Raw genomic sequence first — 17,602 nt, 5'->3', positions numbered from 1 at the left:
CCTTGAATCAACTTCTGAAGAATAATTATTTATTGGTTGTTTTTTAATTTTTTTAAAGATTTTATTTATTCATTTGACACACACGCACACAGAGCACACAAGCAGAGGGAGCAGCACACAGAGGCAGAGGGAGAAGCCGACTCCCGGTTGAGGAGGGAGACCTAGGAGGGGCTCCATCTGAGGACTCTGGGATTATAACCCCAGCTGAAGGCAGTCACCCAACCAACTGAGCCAGCCATGTGCCCCTGTTTAACTGGTTGTTAATCATGGGAATTAAATGCTAGTTTTACTAGTAAAGATGTTAATAGAATCATGAACATTTAGAGACTCCTCTAAAGCAGATACATTGTCTAATTTAATGGACAATGGAAAAGGGTCTTTGGGCTTTCTTTATTTTATTTTATTTTATTTATTTATTTTATTTTATTTTTTTAAGATTTCATTTATTTATTCATGAGAGACACACACAGAGAGAGGCAGAGACACAGGCAGAGGGAGAAGCAGGCTCCGTGCAGGGAGCCTGACGTGGGACTCGATCCTGGGACTCCAGGATCACACCCTGTGCTGAAGGCGGCGCTAAACCACTGAGTCACCAGGGCTGCCCATATTTTATTTTATATTTTATTTATTTTATTTTATTTTATTTTATTTTATTTTATTTTATTTTATTTTATTTTATTTTATTTTATTTTATTATTATTTGGCTTTCTTTATTAAGAAGAAAATATGCTGGTTCTTTTGGCTTCAGGTATCTCTTTATCAGGAAATAAGTTCGGCCCAAGCATCCTTCCAATCCTAGGGTGCCCAAGGCCTCTCTGGTTATTTGTGAAGCTGACCTGCATTTTAAGGGACTTTAAGACCCAAGTGGATTGATTCTTTTTAATTCTGGTACCTTCTCTGGCTGTGGGCAACAAATGGTCTACATGTGGTCATGGAGTCACTAAACGTGCTGGAATCCTTGTATTTCGAATGCTATAGTGTGTAGAGGGGAATTTCTGGATGCAAATAGTTTGCAAGCCTTTCTGCCTACTAACAGCCTTGTTTGTTTCCGCATTGCTGAGAGGAGGGCCCCAGCGTGGGGCACATGCTGCCTCTGGGCTGCAGGGAGAGGCTCGGGCACAAGGCCTGCACCAGGGTGATGCCTCAGGGGCCCCTCAGAGGCCGCCGGGCTCCGGAGGCTCCCCAGGAGGCAGAGCCCCCGACCGGCCTGCGGAGGGGAGTCAGGTGGTCGCCACCTGGGTGAGTTTCACCTCCGCACCCAGGAAGCGGCCTCCGGGAAGTCGCCGCGACCCGCAGAGGCGTCTGCGTGGACAGAAGCCGGCCACGCAGAGCAGAAGGGACGGGCTCGGTCCTCCTCCGGGGCCCTGGCAGGGTCCGAGGAGGTCAGGGCTTTACCCCGCGGCCCTGGGGCGGCTCCTCCACCTGCGGCGAGAGGCCGCGGCCGGTGATGCGCTGGTGCAGCTGGTCCGCGGACCTGCGGGGGCGGCCGGCGCCGAGCCTCAGGGTCTCCCCGCAGGTAGAAGCCCCGCGAGGCAGGTGCGCGGCCGGGACCCCCCGCCTGCAGAGGAGGGCTCCTGGAGGTTGCTCAGGAAGGCCTCGGGCCGGGGTCCCTGGGTGGCGCAGCGGTTTGGCGCCTGCCTTTGGCCCAGGGCGCGATCCTGGAGACCCGGGATCGAATCCCACGTCGGGCTCCCGGTGCATGGAGCCTGCTTCTCCCTCTGCCTGTGTCTCTGCCTCTCTCTCTCTCTCTCTCTCTCTCTCTCTCTCTCTGTGACTATCATAAATAAATAAAAATTAAAAAAAAAAGGCCTCGGGCTGCCCTGGGGGCAGAGGATGGCAGAGAAGGTGGTCCTGGAGGTTGAGCCTGGGAAGGAGGTTGGGGGGTGGTCAGAGGCTGGAAGAGGGGGTGTCACGGAGTCTTTTCCGTCTACTGTTGAAGCAGGGGACAGATCTACGCGGCTGCCGGGGACACTGAGAGCTGGAATCATTCTCGAGAAACTTCCTCAAGAATGATCTCACTTATATAGCACAGGGGGTCTCTCTCTCTCTCTCTCTATATATATATACACACACACACATTATATATGTACACACAATTGTTTTTGTATATATACACATTATACATAAAATGTATATCTAATGTATATTTTGGTAGGTTTGTGTTCTCTCCAGTTGAGGAAGACATTCCAAGTATCTTGCTTCAAGCATTTGTTTAAACACCTCTAGGAAGTGAACTTAGAGAATAGTCTTCTGTGTAGTAAGCACTTTTACTTGATTTGAAAAGTGCTTACACCTTCTTTTGGAGAGAACTGTTGGTAATTCCTTTGACTAAATATATGATTTTTGGTAAGGCTCTCCCTTCCACAGGGTTGGCTTCTCAGAGTACCTCATTTACCTGGCCAGTGCTTGCACAGGGATGGGAGAATTTAGTTGGACCAATCAGAGACTTTACCAGCCCTTTATTTATTTATTTATTTATTTATTTATTTATTTATTTATTTCTTTATTTATCTATCTATTTATCTATTTATCTATTTATTTATCTATTTTTTAAATAAGGGGAGCTCGACCTCTCTTTTCTCTATGATCATTTAAGGATAGTGGTGGATTACTGACGTGCAACCATTTGATTTCTAGAAACAATCATTTTCATGTTCTTTGCTTTCCACTTCCTTATGTTATATCCACTCGTTACTCTAAAGTGGTCCTCATTGCCTTGAGAAGAAGAGAGCAAGAAATAACAGAATCTTAGGTTTAAAAAAAAAACTTTCCTCCTCAAAATGGGGTTTTGAGAGTCAAAAGACAGAACCCGTGAGGAGGAGACATAGATTTGATACTGTTGTTAGACAATTAGCAGGAAACGAGAGAATAATGAGATCCTCTCATCTGCACCCCTGAGAAGATCAACGGAGGATATGTAGGCCCAGAGGGGTGGAGTCTTCCTTGTAGGAGATCAGAGCAGGAGGATAAGAAGTCCTCATCTGGGGGGTCAGCTTTAGGAGCATGTTGACTTTCACTGGTGGCTGTGTGTTTTTTTTTTTTTAATTTTTTAAAAAATTTATTTATGATAGTCACACAAAGAGAGAGAGAGGGGCAGAGACACAGGCAGAGGGAGAAGCAGACTCCATGCACCGGGAGCCCGATTCGATCCCGGGTCTCCAGTATTGCGCCCTGGGCCAAAGGCAGGCGCCAAACCGCTGCGCCACCCAGGGATCCCGGTGGCTGTGTTGAAGGAGCCAATGGAAGCCAAGCTGATCCTTGTAGATCATTCATCACCCTTCATGTGTGCCAGCTGTGGATTATACACCAGGAGGTCACTGGTCCATATGGAGACTTTGATAAGCTCTGTTCAAATTGTCCAGTCTATACATTACGAGGGTCCAGTACTCCTCTCTATTTTTCCCTCTTCTCTCTAGTGACATGAGGGAGAGGAATCTTAAAATCCAGAAGAATGATGTTTTTTTTTTTTTTTCCATACAGTGAATGGTTTTCTCATCTCCACCCAGCAATCCATTCTTTTCCCGTTAATAAATTGATAACACATATAAAATTTACATATATAAGTGGGCCTGTCTCTGGCAGGCTACCATCTAAAATAACAGGCCTCAAACTTTCTTGCATTTTCCATGACAGCTGAAGGACAGAAGGAAAGGAAAGAGCTGTTGAACATACCTACACTTTGTTGCTGGCCTGAGGTAGGGCAGGCAAAACTGGGACTGCAAAACTCATCAGCTGAGCCTGCATAGGTTTTTAATATCTGGTGGGTTGCACACATGGAACTTTGTAAATTTGAGTGGAGAAGCTTGGAGGATTTGGCAAAGCAGGGTTTTATTCATGCTACTCAGTTAAAAAAGAAAAATAAACTGAGAACAGAGCAGATGGGTTACATAGAAAGTTCTGGAATATTCTGAGAACATAATAGATTAAGTAGGATTTTATGAACTGGCCTGGGAAGCTAATGATTGTTTCTATGAGAAAATGCATTCCAGTTTTCAACTCAGGATATCTGGAACACATCTCCCTTTGTCATAACTCCAGAAAGATTCACAGGAATTTTCTCTCTATTCTGAACTCAAAGATGGGAATGAACTATATTCTCTTTAAGCTGAAACTCCACGGATAGATGCAGGAATAAGTGGGTGGCAGTGTTGATTTTTTCTCCGTGGAGAAAGGGAATTTTACAGCGGTGAGAGTAGGGTCTCTGATGCCAGGGTCCTATCCATACATGTCTTTATGAGACATAAAACAGCTTAGAAAAAAAAGTGGGAACAGAGCCCAGAACTCAGGATTTGGTGGGAAAGCAGGCCAGAGCTCTCTTCCTGTGTATGAACCCTTGACTTCTTCACATGCTGCTTAGGGGCCAAATAGTTGATAACGTCACTAAATCCTAGGCTATCTTCAAAGCTTGCTGGGCAAGCAATGTGATACTGATGGGGTATCTCCTTTCCTTTTCATTCTGGGACAAGTGAACTGGACTTGATGCCTGGGCATACCCTGCAAACTCATGACATAGAGTGGGGCTAAAGCTTGGCCAGTACCTGAAAGGTTCTATCTACATGACTAGGGAACATTGGTTAAAAAAGAGAGAAAGAACTAGGGAATGTTGGTTCTTACTGATTCAATAAATTGGTTAGAACATGAGACAAAGATAGCATTTGATCTGTCTTGAGCAGATTGGATTTAAAAAGATCTTAAAAATATACTGAAAGTGGCTAAAATTTTTCTGTCTTTGCCTAGATATAATAATTTTGTTCTGGAAATATATATATTAACATCTAAGCATAAAGCAATGGAAATATTAGGTGTCACAGAAAAACAGATGAATAAGCAAGCTCTTTCTTTTTCCTCCACCCCTCTTACTTCCCCATTTTCTCCTTTTTTAAAGTTAATTTAATAGATAAAGAACAGCTTTAAATGACTATAAAAATAAAGATTATGTTTAGACAGTTTTCCCAGCTGGAATGCTCTGTTTAAAACACTCTGTTTTCATGGCCTGTACTGTTTATTTTACATTCAGAGATGTGGGCACATGGGAACCGTGTGCAGAAAATATCTGCTTCTGCGATTGATATAATACAGAAGCAGAGGGTAGAGGTTCAACAAGCTGTCTTTCTAAAGCCAGATGTACAATCTTTTCTTTTATTACTATTGGCAAATATCTTTAAGAGAGGGAGAAAAAAAGAAGCCATCCTGGAAACTAATGAAGGGATAAATCCATTCTGTCTCTGGAAGTATAACACCCAAGATTTACAGAAATAAGGTTCTCCGTGATCATTTGGGGTCTAATTCTGGTGGAATGCTCAGGACTGTTTCACTACTTGCATTGAAAAGTAACAATTGATTATGTAAACATGATGCCTTAAACTTTCAGCACATCTACTATCAATGATGGCTTGTAAAAGCCTTCACACTTGACTCTCTATGTTCAGTTTCAATTTCTCACTCTCCCAATCAATCCATTCTACATTCTTCCACCAGGGTGATCTTTAAAACTGTCAAACTGACCATGGCTCCACCCTGTCTTAAAGTTTTATAATGGTCGTTCTCTTATTGCTTCTAAAATAGGTAAAAACTTGTGGTCCGTTAGCTAGAACCAGCTTTCAAGCATATATATATATATATATACATACGAAAAATGTTATATCTATATTTTTTGACCACATACTTTGAGCCTGAAAAAAGAAAAACTATGTAATAGTTGCCAATATTTAAAAATTGGAGAATTTGATAGAAAAATCTGAATATTCTGCTATTATTAAATTCATATATAATACTTTACATACATGTATATATATATATAATATTTTTTTTACCATGTCCTTTGAGCCTGATAAAAGAAAAACCATGTAATAGTTGCCAACATTTAAAAATTGGAGAATTTGACAAAAAAATCTGGATATTCTGCTATTACTAAAACGCTGGAAGCTCTGGCAACACTACCCTTCTATTTTGTGTAAAAATAATTAAACTGTTCCATTTGGAAGGGCACAGTTTCCCTAGTTTCCCACAGGATCGTACACTTCCTGTCTTTTTTTTCATTTACATCATTTCATTTTACTCATTTACACGATCTGTTTGGCATTTATAGGCATTTAAATTTTCAACTCCTGGATTGTGGGCCCAAGTCCAGCTCCTTAGCCTCACTCACATATAAGGACCATCTGACTCTTATTAACTTTTTTAGGCTCATTTCTCACATTTTCTCCTCTTGAATTTTATGCTGCAAAAATATAGGTTCCCTTAAGACACTGTGTGATTTTACCATTTCCAGTCTTTTCTGTCTATCTGAAAAACCTTCCCCGCTTACCAAACTATTTTTTCCCTTCTGGAAAGTGTTATCTTGATTTCCTTAGAGTTAACCATTCTTGGAGTTTTTTTCTGAGCATTGAATGTATTTCCATGATTGATTATACTATATATCTTACTAATTTGTGTAAAATAAGGAGAAACTTCCCTTTACGAGCAGCAGCTATCAAATTCCTTGTGGGGAGGTCCAAACCTTCGAAGAGGGGTAATTTGGTAAGCTTGCTCCAGAGCTGCGGCTGAGCCCTCAGGACTGAGAAGGCAGTTGTTCCAGGACTCAGAGACCCAGAGAAGTCTTGGCACGGTTCCTCTTGGGCAAGAGGGGGCAGGTAAAATTGAGAAGACAGAGAGAGGAGACATGGAAGGAGGACAGAAATTTCAAATGGAGGACTTTCAAGTAAAAACCACCAGAAGAAAATAAATGCAGAATTAATTGAGAAGAATGAAAAGAGGTTGGCTCTTCAGAATAGACTGGGAATGGAAAGCAAGTGGGGCAAGGCAATTGCTTTTCACCACAAGCCAGTAGTGTTTGAACTTTAAAAATCAAATTCATAAAAAAAAAAAATCAAATTCATGTTTGATAAATTTTTAAAAAAACATATTTAAGAAAACTTCAGTCTAACAATTGATTTTATGTGATATGATCCTTTTCCATGGTCCTATAAATCTCCATAAAGATGTTAAATAATCACCAAATTTGGAATGATTTTTTAAAAATTTTAATTAAAAAAAATTTTTTTTTAAGGAAACCAGTGAAGAAGCTGCATTCTAAGCGCTGGCTGATGTGAGACCAGAAGTGGTAGCTTGTATAAGTCAAAGAACAGCTCATTTTAACTACATATATTTTTAAATACAATGTTTTAAAAAGGTTTTTAATTTTTTTAACTGATTTCTACACCCAACATGGGGCTCGAACTCACAATCCCCGAGATCAAGAGTTGTATGCCTTACCACCTGAGCCAGCAGGATGCCCCTCTCAATACAATATTAAAAGAATTTATCAAACTAATACATGCACTTGACTAAAAAGTATTACAGAAGGCATAAGGTAGAAATCATGGTCCCTGTCCTACTGTTGATCAGCCCCAGTTCTATCCCCTAGAATTAATCTATTTTAATTCTTTTAAACTGATACTGTATTTAGCTCTTTTGATGGTTATCTTAATATCTTCAAAATACTAAGGTCACTGTAGCAGATTATATTTTCTTTTTTAAATTTTTATTAATTTTTATTTTTAAAAATCATTATAAATTTTTAAAAAATATTTTATTTATTTATTCATGAGAGACAGAGAGAGAGAGGCAGAGACACAGGCAGAGGGAGAAGCAGGCTCCATGAAGGGAGCCCGACGTGGGACTCAATCCCGGGTCTCCAGGATCACGCCCTGGGCTGAAGGCAGGTGCTAAACCGCTGAGCCACCCAGGGATCCCCATCATTAAAAATATTTATTTGACAGAGAGAGAGAGAGAGAGAGAGAGAGAGAGAGAGAGGAAAGTGCACAAACAGGGGGAATGGAAGCACGTAGTCCAATGGGGGGCTTGATCCCAGCACCCTGGGATCATGACCTGAGCCAAAGGCAGATGATGCTTAACTTAGCCAGCCAGGTGCCCCCAGATTTTATTTTCTGAAGATGATCAAGAGAGTGTCTCCTGTCTCACATAACTTTCTTTAAAAAAATTTTTTTTATTATGAAAAGAACACAACATGAAGTTTACCCTCTTAAGTTTTCAAGTATACAGTTATACTATTGTTGATATGTGGATACAGATCTTTGGAGCTTATTCATCTTGCTTGACTGAAACTGCATATCCTTTGATTAACAACTCCTTGTGTTCTCCTCCTCTCATGCTGTGGGAACCACCACTACAGTCTTTGATGCTATGGATTTGACTATTTTAGGTACTTCATATAAGTGGAATTATGTAGTACTTGTCTTTCTGTGCCTGGCATATTTTACTTAGCATTTCCTCAAGTCACATAACTTTCTAGAAACTTGCCATTCTCCTATCAAGAGGTAGAGTTTCTGTCTCCTCCTCTTGAAGTTTGAAGGGCTTTATTTTTTCCCCCTCAAATCAAAATATTTTTTTTAAATACTTTTTTTTTTTTAAATTCATTTATGATAGTCATACAGAGAGAGAGAGAGAGAGGCAGAGACACAGGCAGAGGGAGAAGCAGGCTCCATGCACCGGGAGCCCGACGTGGGATTCGATCCTGGGTCTCCAGGATCACGCCCTGGACCAAAGGCAGGCACCAAACCGCTGCGCCACCCAGGGATCCCTAAATCAAAATATTTTTACTTCTTTACATTTATAACTGAAATTTCCGTCTAGATTTAGGCAAGACTGTCATGTACACTGATGTCCTTAAATTTTAATTATGCAAATAAGTCCTTTTCAAATACTAATAGATGTGTTCTTACAGCCTTATAGTTGAGAAAATGAGTAATGTAGTGGGTATGTAACCAGAATACAGTTCTCTGCAGGTTCAGACTTGGCTCTGCCTCCTAAGCATGGTGGGGTTGCAGCAAGCTCTCCTTTCACCTATCAGCTGCTGCTTCCAGACGACGCAGTCAGATACTTGAGGCAACAAGAGTCACTCAAGCTTTGGAGCAGAGGTATCCTGGCCCTAAGCAGTACGGTTATCTCTGGAAATTTCAGTGTGGCACAGAAGAGTTCTCATGAACTGGGAAGTACTAACATGGATTCTGGCAATCAAAGGGATTGAATCTCTGGCTATGCCTGATTGGGCTCTACTTTCCACTCTCAGAATGGACTTGCAGAGCCTGACTGTACTCATTGGCTGTACTGTCCCTTGAGCTAGTTAGTAAGAATGGGCTCCTTCCAGTAGGGTGATGCCAACAAAATAAGTAAAAGAACACAGTGCCCAACACAATCTTATATGCACACATTGGGTGCTTAACAAATATTTGCTTGTTGTTTTACGTGTAAAAAAAGTACATAATAAAATCAGTAAATTACTCCAGAGCAACTAAGTCTTTGTAGCCACAATTCAGATCAAGAAATAACATTATCAGCAACCCAGGAGCCTCCCCAGAGCTCCCTGTCGTCAATACCCATTTTTCTCTTCAAAGGTAAACACTATCCTAATTCTTTTTTTTTTTTAAAGATTTTATTTATTTATTCATGAGAGACGCAGAGAGAGAGAGAGAGAGACAGGCAGAGACACAGGCAGAGGGAGAAGCAGGCTTCATGCAGGGAGCCCGACGTGGGACTCGATCCCAGGTCTCCAGGATCACACCCAAGGCTGCAGGCGGCGCTAAACCGCTGGACCACCAGGGCTGCCCACACTATCCTAATTCTAACAAAACAGTTTATTCAGTTTTATAGCCATAGTGCCTTACACATGGGAAACAATAAAATACTCTTAACACTGTAATTTAGATTTCAAAACTAAAGTTTTTGAACGTCATAGAAATACAGTTGTACAGTGTGTATGTTTGTCCGTTTCATCCATGTTGAGGCATATAGTTGCAATTGACTCATTTTATACTTCTGTCTTCAATCAGCTACATCTATCATGGTACATACATGTGCCTTTTCTACTGTTAAAAAATAGTTGGATTGTTTCCAGCTTTGGGCTATTACAAATAATGCAGCATTGAGCATTCTTTGGCATGCTTTTGGGATATATATATATATTTCTGTTGGGTATATATCTGGGAGTGAATTTATAGTAGGCCTCAGGATGGAGATATATCTATACCTATATCTATATCTATATCTATCTATCTATCTATCTATCTATCTATCTATCTATCTATCTAAATCTATTCTCTTAGCAACTTCCTGGTATATAGTACAGTATTAACTGATCAGTCACCATGTCATACATTAAATCCACAGAACATAATCATCTTATAACTGAAATTTGTATCCTTTGACCAATATCTCATTTTTCCACTCCTAGTTCCCTGGTAACCATTATTCTACTTTTTGTTTCTGTGAGTTAAATTTATTTTTAGATGACACATATAAGTGAGAACATACTGTAATTTGTCTTTCTCTCTTACTTACTTCACTTAGCATAATGCCCTCAAAGTCCATCCATGTTGTTGCAAATGGCAAGGTTTCATACTTGGGCTGAGTAAAATTCCAGTGTTTTTTTTTTTTTTTTTTTTTTTTTTTTGTGTGTGTGTGTGTGTGTGTGTGTATGTGTAATTTCTTCTTCATCTATTCATCTGCTAACAGACCCTGAGGTTGTTTCCATACCTTGAATATTGTGAATCATACAGCAATAAATATGGAAGTGCAGATCTCTTCAAGATTCTGATTTCATTTCTTTTGGATATATACACATAAGTAGGATTGCTGGATCATATGGTAATTCTATTTCCAATTTTTTGAGGAACTTCCATACTGCTCACCATAGTGACTGTACCAATTTACATTCCCACCAACAGTGCACAAGTGTTCCCTCTTTTCCACATCCTTGAGGACTTATCTCTAATTCTTTTTTTGATAATAGTCATGCTAGCAGGTGTGAGTCGATACCTCTTTATAGTTTTGATTTGGATTTCCTTGGTGATTGATGGTGTTGAGCACCTTTTCATGTACCTGCTGGTGATCTGTATGTCTTCGTTGAAGAGGGCCTTTTGACTGCCTTGACCAGCAGAATACTGTGGAAGTGATATTATGTAACTTCTAAGGATGTATTATAAAAATGTTGTCAAGTTCTGTTTTATTCATTCACATGTGATGGAAGCAGAAGGAAAGAGTCAGGAGATACTACCCACGTGCTTTGAAGATGGAGGAAAGGCCAGGAGGCAAGGAATATAAGGAATGCAGCTCCAGAAGCTGGAAAGGGCAAGGAAAGGGTTCTCTACTAGAGCCTCCCAAGGTAACACAGCCATGCTGAACCTTAATTTTGGCTCAGTGATACCGATTTTGGACTCCTGGCCTCCAGAACTAGGAGAGAATAAAATTCTGTTGTTTTATGTTACCAAGTTTGTGGTAATGCACAACATCAGCCATAAGGGACTGATACAGATGGCAAAAAGTATGTGAAAAGATGCTCAACATCATTAGACATGACAGAAGTGCAACTTAATACCAGAATGAAATACTACTACATACTTATCGAAATAGCTAATATTGAAAAAATAATGACCAGTATGTATCATATACTAATTTTAATGAGAAATGGAATATACAAATACATTTTCTTGTGTTTATGTGAAAACTCTAGAAGGATACCCAAGAAACTAATCAGAGAGGTTATCTTTGGGATGAGAATAGGTGAGACCAGGGCGGGTGGGGAAAAGTGAGAGTATTTGAACTATATTCTTTTTATATATTATTTGATTTTTGATTCTGAACATGTGACTGTTTTTTTTTTTTTTTTAATGAAGACTAATGCAATAGAAAATTTGATTTCAGTGGAGGTGAGTGAGGCCTCTTTATTGACAGGCTTCATCTTAGAGCGTGTGGCCAGGGACCCTGTTTTTAAGCTGGGATCTCTAAGTTCCAGAAGAATTTGTGGTGGGGCAACAACATTGCCACTGGCTATTCTGGTTCACTCCCTGTGTTAATCTTATTTCATTGGAGATAAATCATTTTTATGTTCCTGGAGGTGGGGGGTAAGGGTTGACTGGCTGCTGAGCACTCTACTTCTGGGGATGGGATGGAGAAGAAGCCAGTCTATGCACATTTAGTTCAGCCTGGTCCCTCATTTTTGCCTTCCATGGTAATCAAGGTTTCTAGTTCCTAGCCCTTTCGGGGCTCTGCTGGGCAGACAAGCTCCATTCGTATCCGCAGTCCTCTCTATGTGTATTCCAGGTTTTCTTTCCCTTACTTCATCAGTTATAAATCTACCTCCTAACTTTGGGATGAAGAGGAAAGAAAGATGGCCTGTCCCCTATTTTGAAGAGAAACAACTACATTTATCGGCTGTTTTCATCTCCTAACTGGTTTATGAGCTCCTGGAAGGTAGGAAAGTTTCTTATTCATTTTTATATACCCAAAGTATATTAGTCACTGTCCAGTCAGAAAATAGAGACTGTACTAAAGATTTCAACAGAGAGAATTTTATATAGGGAGTAGTTTCCATAGGTGCTTTTTTCCATAGGAAAAAACAAAAGGGAGCACTGAACTAACATGAAGATAATTACCAAAGTAGCTGCTACAATCCTGGTCTTAGGGAGACAGCAGGGATGAGGTTGGGACCATCGAAAGCTAGAACTCAGAGTAGGGGACCTGCAAAGTTGGGGCTCAGGCCTCTGAGGGGGGTTATGATTGGGTCGCAGCTAGTAAGTGATGGCTTGAGAGAGGTTGGTAATGGTGCCAACGGTACTTGCAGTGGGAACTAGGTGTTGTAGCTGGGACAAAATGCCCCTGACAGGAACACCAAGCAAAAGGAGGGAGAGAGTTGCTTGTTTGCTGATCTGCCTCCCAGTCTCCCTCTGGTGCGAGACTTAACAGGAAGCCAATTGGCAAAGGAGTCTGGGAAATGTATTTTGAAGAATCTGTGTCCCAGCATCACAAAACAGTACAGAATTGGTTTTAGAGTTGAGAGGCAATAGCTAAAAAATGGCACAAAGCGTATACATAATTTTTTAAAAAATGTTTTGTATAAATAAAATATATTCAAAAGATATATTTATATCCTGGAATCTTTCTTGAGAGTACCAGGCTTGTATTTCTGGTTAGATATCAAAAGCAAACACAGAAAATTAACTTCTAGGCATAAATCAGTTTCCCCACACTTACTGTACCTAAAAAATACTACATGTCAACTTCAAATCGAATAAAAACAGAAGCAAAGCACTGTTTTCCAGATGAAGAATATTTTACCCAAACTGAATGCATCGTGTTTACATCAAAACTTGCCCTTCTTCCTGTCATCTTGTCTCATAAAGGACAACATTGCCTAGCTACTGAAGCCCAACTCACAAGTCATCCTCTGTGTCTTCCCTCAACCCCCACATCCTGGCTGGAGTTCTGGTAGTTTTGCCACGTAGGGTCTCTTAACTCCATGTTTTTCCAGTTGCTTCTGCTCCTTCCTCATTTGTCCCTGATGATATTCTCTGTGGACCAGTGCAATTACTCCCAGTTTGGTCTCCAACTACTCTCTTATCTTTCTTTACCCATTCATCTGTTGATGACCACAGTGATGTAATGGACAGCATGATGAGTCAAGTTATCACTGCCATATGATATGAAAGTTGTTGAGAGGGCAGCCCGGGTGGCTCAGTGGTTTAGCACTGCCTTCAGCCGGGGATGTGATCCTGGAGTCCTGGGATCGAGTCCCATGTCAGGCTCCCTGCATGGAGCCTGCTTCTCCCTCTGCCTGTGTCTCTGCCTCTCTGTCTCTCTCTGTGTCTCTCATGAATAAATAAATAAAATCTTATTTTAAAATATTTATTTATTTATTTATTTATGGGAGAGAGAGAGAGAGAGAGAGAGAGAGAGAGAGGCAGAGAGAGAAGCAGGCTCCACACAGGGAGCCCGATGTGGGACTCAATCCCGGGATCCCGGGACTCGATCCCGGGACTCCAGGACTACACCCTGGGCCAAAGGCAGGCACTAAACCGCTGAGCCATCCAGGGATCCCTAAATAAAATCTTTTTAAAAAAAGTTGTTGAGAGAAAATCCTAAGAGTTCTTATTACAAGGAGAAAATATTTTTGTCCTTTTCCCCCCTCCCATTTCTTTCTATTGTATCTGCATGACATGACGGATGTTAACTAAACTTACTGTGGTAATCATTTTACAATCTGTGTGAGTCAAACCTTTATGCTGTACAGCTAAAACTCGTACAGTGATATATGCCAATTATATCTCAGATAAACTGGGAAAAATACACATATCTTAGCAGATTAGTGTCAACATCAGCAGATCAATGTTGTATCATTCAGTGGCTAAAGGTGTTAGTAATGTATAATTTTTAAAGATCGTTCTAAACTGTGAAGGAGAGAGCAGTGCTCACCAAGTGTCCATGAGAGAAGGTAGACAGAAGAGAGAATTGTGTGTGCTCATGACCCTGTTTGAAATTACCAGATTCCTGTTTTGTGCAAGGGTTACAGGGTGGTATGGAGAAATAGATCAAAAAGATTGATCTTAAGGCTTAGAAATTGAAAAGGTAAGATAAAAGGAACATGAGGTAAAGATTAGGAAGAGAAGAGAGAAAAATAAAATTGGAGTCATAACTTTGGTTTCTGTTGAGTGGAGAAGTAACAGAATTTTTGCATTAATGTGAAGGAAATTATTTTATAAATCCCAGAAGTGTCTGTAACAGTTCACTAAAAAGATGTAAGGAAAGGAACCCCAATTGATATTGTAAAGGAGAGGGAAAAAAATAGGGAATGATGTGGTTCTTTTTTGAAGTTCAGGGGAAGACCAAAGAAAGAAAAAAATTTTCAGAGTTGCCTTTTTTGGGGTCGGTTTAATATCAAGAGAGCCACCACCATTTTCATGAGTCTGGAAAGGCACTCTCTGACATCCGCACAATGATCCTGGAACAAGAAGCAGAGTAGGCCTGGTATGGCATAATGTGCGGTTTATGGATAAGGTTTGCTTTCTAAATGGTTGGGTCTGGTATAGCCTCTATTTGAAAATAAGAGAATTAAAGATCTCATAAGAAAAATTATGGAAAATTGACAGCTGATAAAAGACTGTCTACTCATATCTGTTTTAGTAGAACTGTAATTCAACTTGGTGAAAAACAAAAAACAACTGAGGCAAAGCTGGGAAATCTACCTTTTGAGGTGAGAGGGAAGACTTACGGGAAAGAGGTCGTAGATGTACTCAAAATTATCTGGCACAGTACTATAAGCATTTGAAGATGATTGTGATAGAAAGGATAAGAAAGTAACTAACATAAAATACCTATTTTATTGGGATATGGGTAAAACATTGCTGCCATCAGAAGCTTCCTCAGTAATGCTTTGAGTTTTAGTATGTTATAAAAAGTGGAAAACAAAGCCACGAAAAGCATTTTTATGGCATAAATGTGTAGTAGAGTTAATAAAGGGAGCCCTGTGTCACTTATAGGTAAAATCAAAAGGGATCTCTGAACTTCATTTTCCCAGATGGATTATAACAAATTGCCCTTCTTCCGGGATGCCCATGTGTGATTGGGTGGGATGTGCTTCACACAGAATCACTTGGCCAGGACCAGTTTTTTTTCTGATTTGTTGACTCAGAGGAAAGTTTTTGTAATTCACCCACCCAGAGGTTACGCTTTCCCCTAATTTATTCAAAATATTGTTTGGAGATAGTACAAAGGAAGACCAGGGGTGTCATTGGATAGGTGTGATAGAAAATTGGTCTAGAAATATGTAGACCCAAGTTTAAGTACTTGCTGCATTACTAACAGTGAATGTGGCCTTTCCTTCTCTGTCTGATTTTCCTCATTCACAAAATCACCGAGATTGCCTCATAGTATTTCTTTGAGCACTAAAGGTGATAAATGTATAAGTGTTCTGTAAATTGTAAAATATAATTCAGTGTTCATTTGGTAAAGACATATTTAGCACTGCTAAGTGCAAGGCACTTTGGTAAGCCTTGCAGATGCAGAGCTGAAAGTCCTTGCCTTTGGGGAGCTAACAATCTATGGGGATGGCAGATGGACCCATAATTATAATGCACTGTGATCTGGAATGTAAAATTTGCTATGGACTTAGAGGATTGAGGGACCCTCCTAACATAAGATCCCCAGACCCCCTTGTGCTCCTCATTACAAGTTTACACAATTAGATGACCTCAGCTCTGGAGTACTATGTATATCTGAATAGGAAAATAGATACACAGGTAGAGGTCCAGGTCAAGCACAAATTACCTTTTGCAAATTAGAAAGAAAAACCCCTTCTTGACAGATAAATGGCAAAATGTGCCTCTCCAGTCTTCAGCCAAGACCAGTCAGAAAAAAGCATCCTTCTAGGTGAGCCAGATGAGCCCTGGGCAGGGCACAAGGCCTGGTAGTCAGACGGTGAGATTGGAGCAGTCTGTTACAGTGGCCCCTGCCAGGGGAGTCTACGGAGCATAGCGTGAATCATTAACCATGGTAGCCTGCTGGGGGTAGGTTTTTGTAAGTCTTGCTTTGGAAGATCACAGTTAAAAAAACCAAACAAAATAGGATATAGCACATGCCACCATATGTGCATGCAATTTAGGGGGTGGATTTAATTTTGTGAACTTGGCTTCCATAGGCAGACATACACTCTTGGGAGGGCTGGGATCACTTTGTAGTAACTGGGGCAGATACTTGCCAGCTTTCCCATGTGAGCTTGAACAGAGTTTGAAGAGATGTGTCAGATCCTAGCAGGAGCACCGAAACCTCTCTGGGTAGTGAGAGACATTGAATGCAGGAATTGGTTACACAGGAGATGGAATTATGGAGAAGTCACACAGGAGGTGGTGAACTGATCCTGATATTAGCAGTAGTAGGAAGCTAGTGTGACTTGTGGACCGGCGTGACAGAGGGCAGAAGTAGTGTTACTGGAGCCTGGAGACCAGGCACCCTATGGAAAAATGCAGCAGCGGTAGGCCTGGCTGGTCTGAGCTGGCACCATGGAGGGAAAAGAAGAGCCCCTGTTGGAGATCCTCCTGAAGATGGATGGATGAGGAAGGAAGTGCCCTGTGTTCTCTTCCCTCTAGGTCCCTGGGCTCCTTCCTGTCCCCTCCCTGGCTGATCTCAGATCTTCCAACTATAGGGAAGCCTTGGAAATGTAGCCTGTAGGGCTCAGCCCCCTTGCTATATAGAGCAGGCCAGGGAACAGGAAAGGGAGGGCCCCTGAGGGCTCACAGGTTCAAGCTTTGATGCAATGAAAGAGAAAAATACAGACTTAACCAAATAACCCAGAACTACACAAAGTTCTTTTTATAAAGTTGTTTAGAAGGGAATCTTAGAGGAAGAGGGGTTTAAATTTGCAGTTAGAATATACCAACATTCAGTGACAGACTAGTTAAACATCAAAGTGTATAGAATGGCAAATAAAAGGAATACAAACATTTAAAACATGGACGTTTTCACTTCATATTACTTAGACTTGGTGAAATGGGCCTATATTATACTATTAAACAGTACATGTTTCCCAGAGGGCAATTTTCTTCCCTTCATTTTGTAACAGGTGTCAGCTGTGTGAGGAACAGCCAGGGTGAAAGACTATGAGGTCTCATTCCATTGTAGCCCAGATCAACCTGTGATGAGCTGTGACAATAGAACCCGCCCAAGATTCTCTCCATCTAGTTCAAGGGAAGGAGTGATTCCTGAGGTCTCTCAAAAACTGCCTGTTGTCCTTAGAAAGAGCCCTTCTGCCTTTTAGCTGTCCTGGATGCTGAGG

The 17,602-nt window shown here is 40.8% G+C and overlaps 1 protein-coding gene across 2 annotated transcripts in view; it reads left to right on the top strand.

The window, feature by feature from the left end:
• Nucleotides 1-17,602, top strand: part of AEBP2 (AE binding protein 2) — a 205,144-nt gene that overhangs the window by 124,641 nt on the left and 62,901 nt on the right. The window lies entirely within an intron of this gene.

Source organism: Canis aureus, chromosome 25, assembly GCF_053574225.1.
Source record: "Canis aureus isolate CA01 chromosome 25, VMU_Caureus_v.1.0, whole genome shotgun sequence".
Classification (NCBI taxonomy): Eukaryota; Metazoa; Chordata; class Mammalia; order Carnivora; family Canidae; genus Canis; species Canis aureus.
This window is presented reverse-complemented; position numbering and strand designations above follow the sequence as displayed.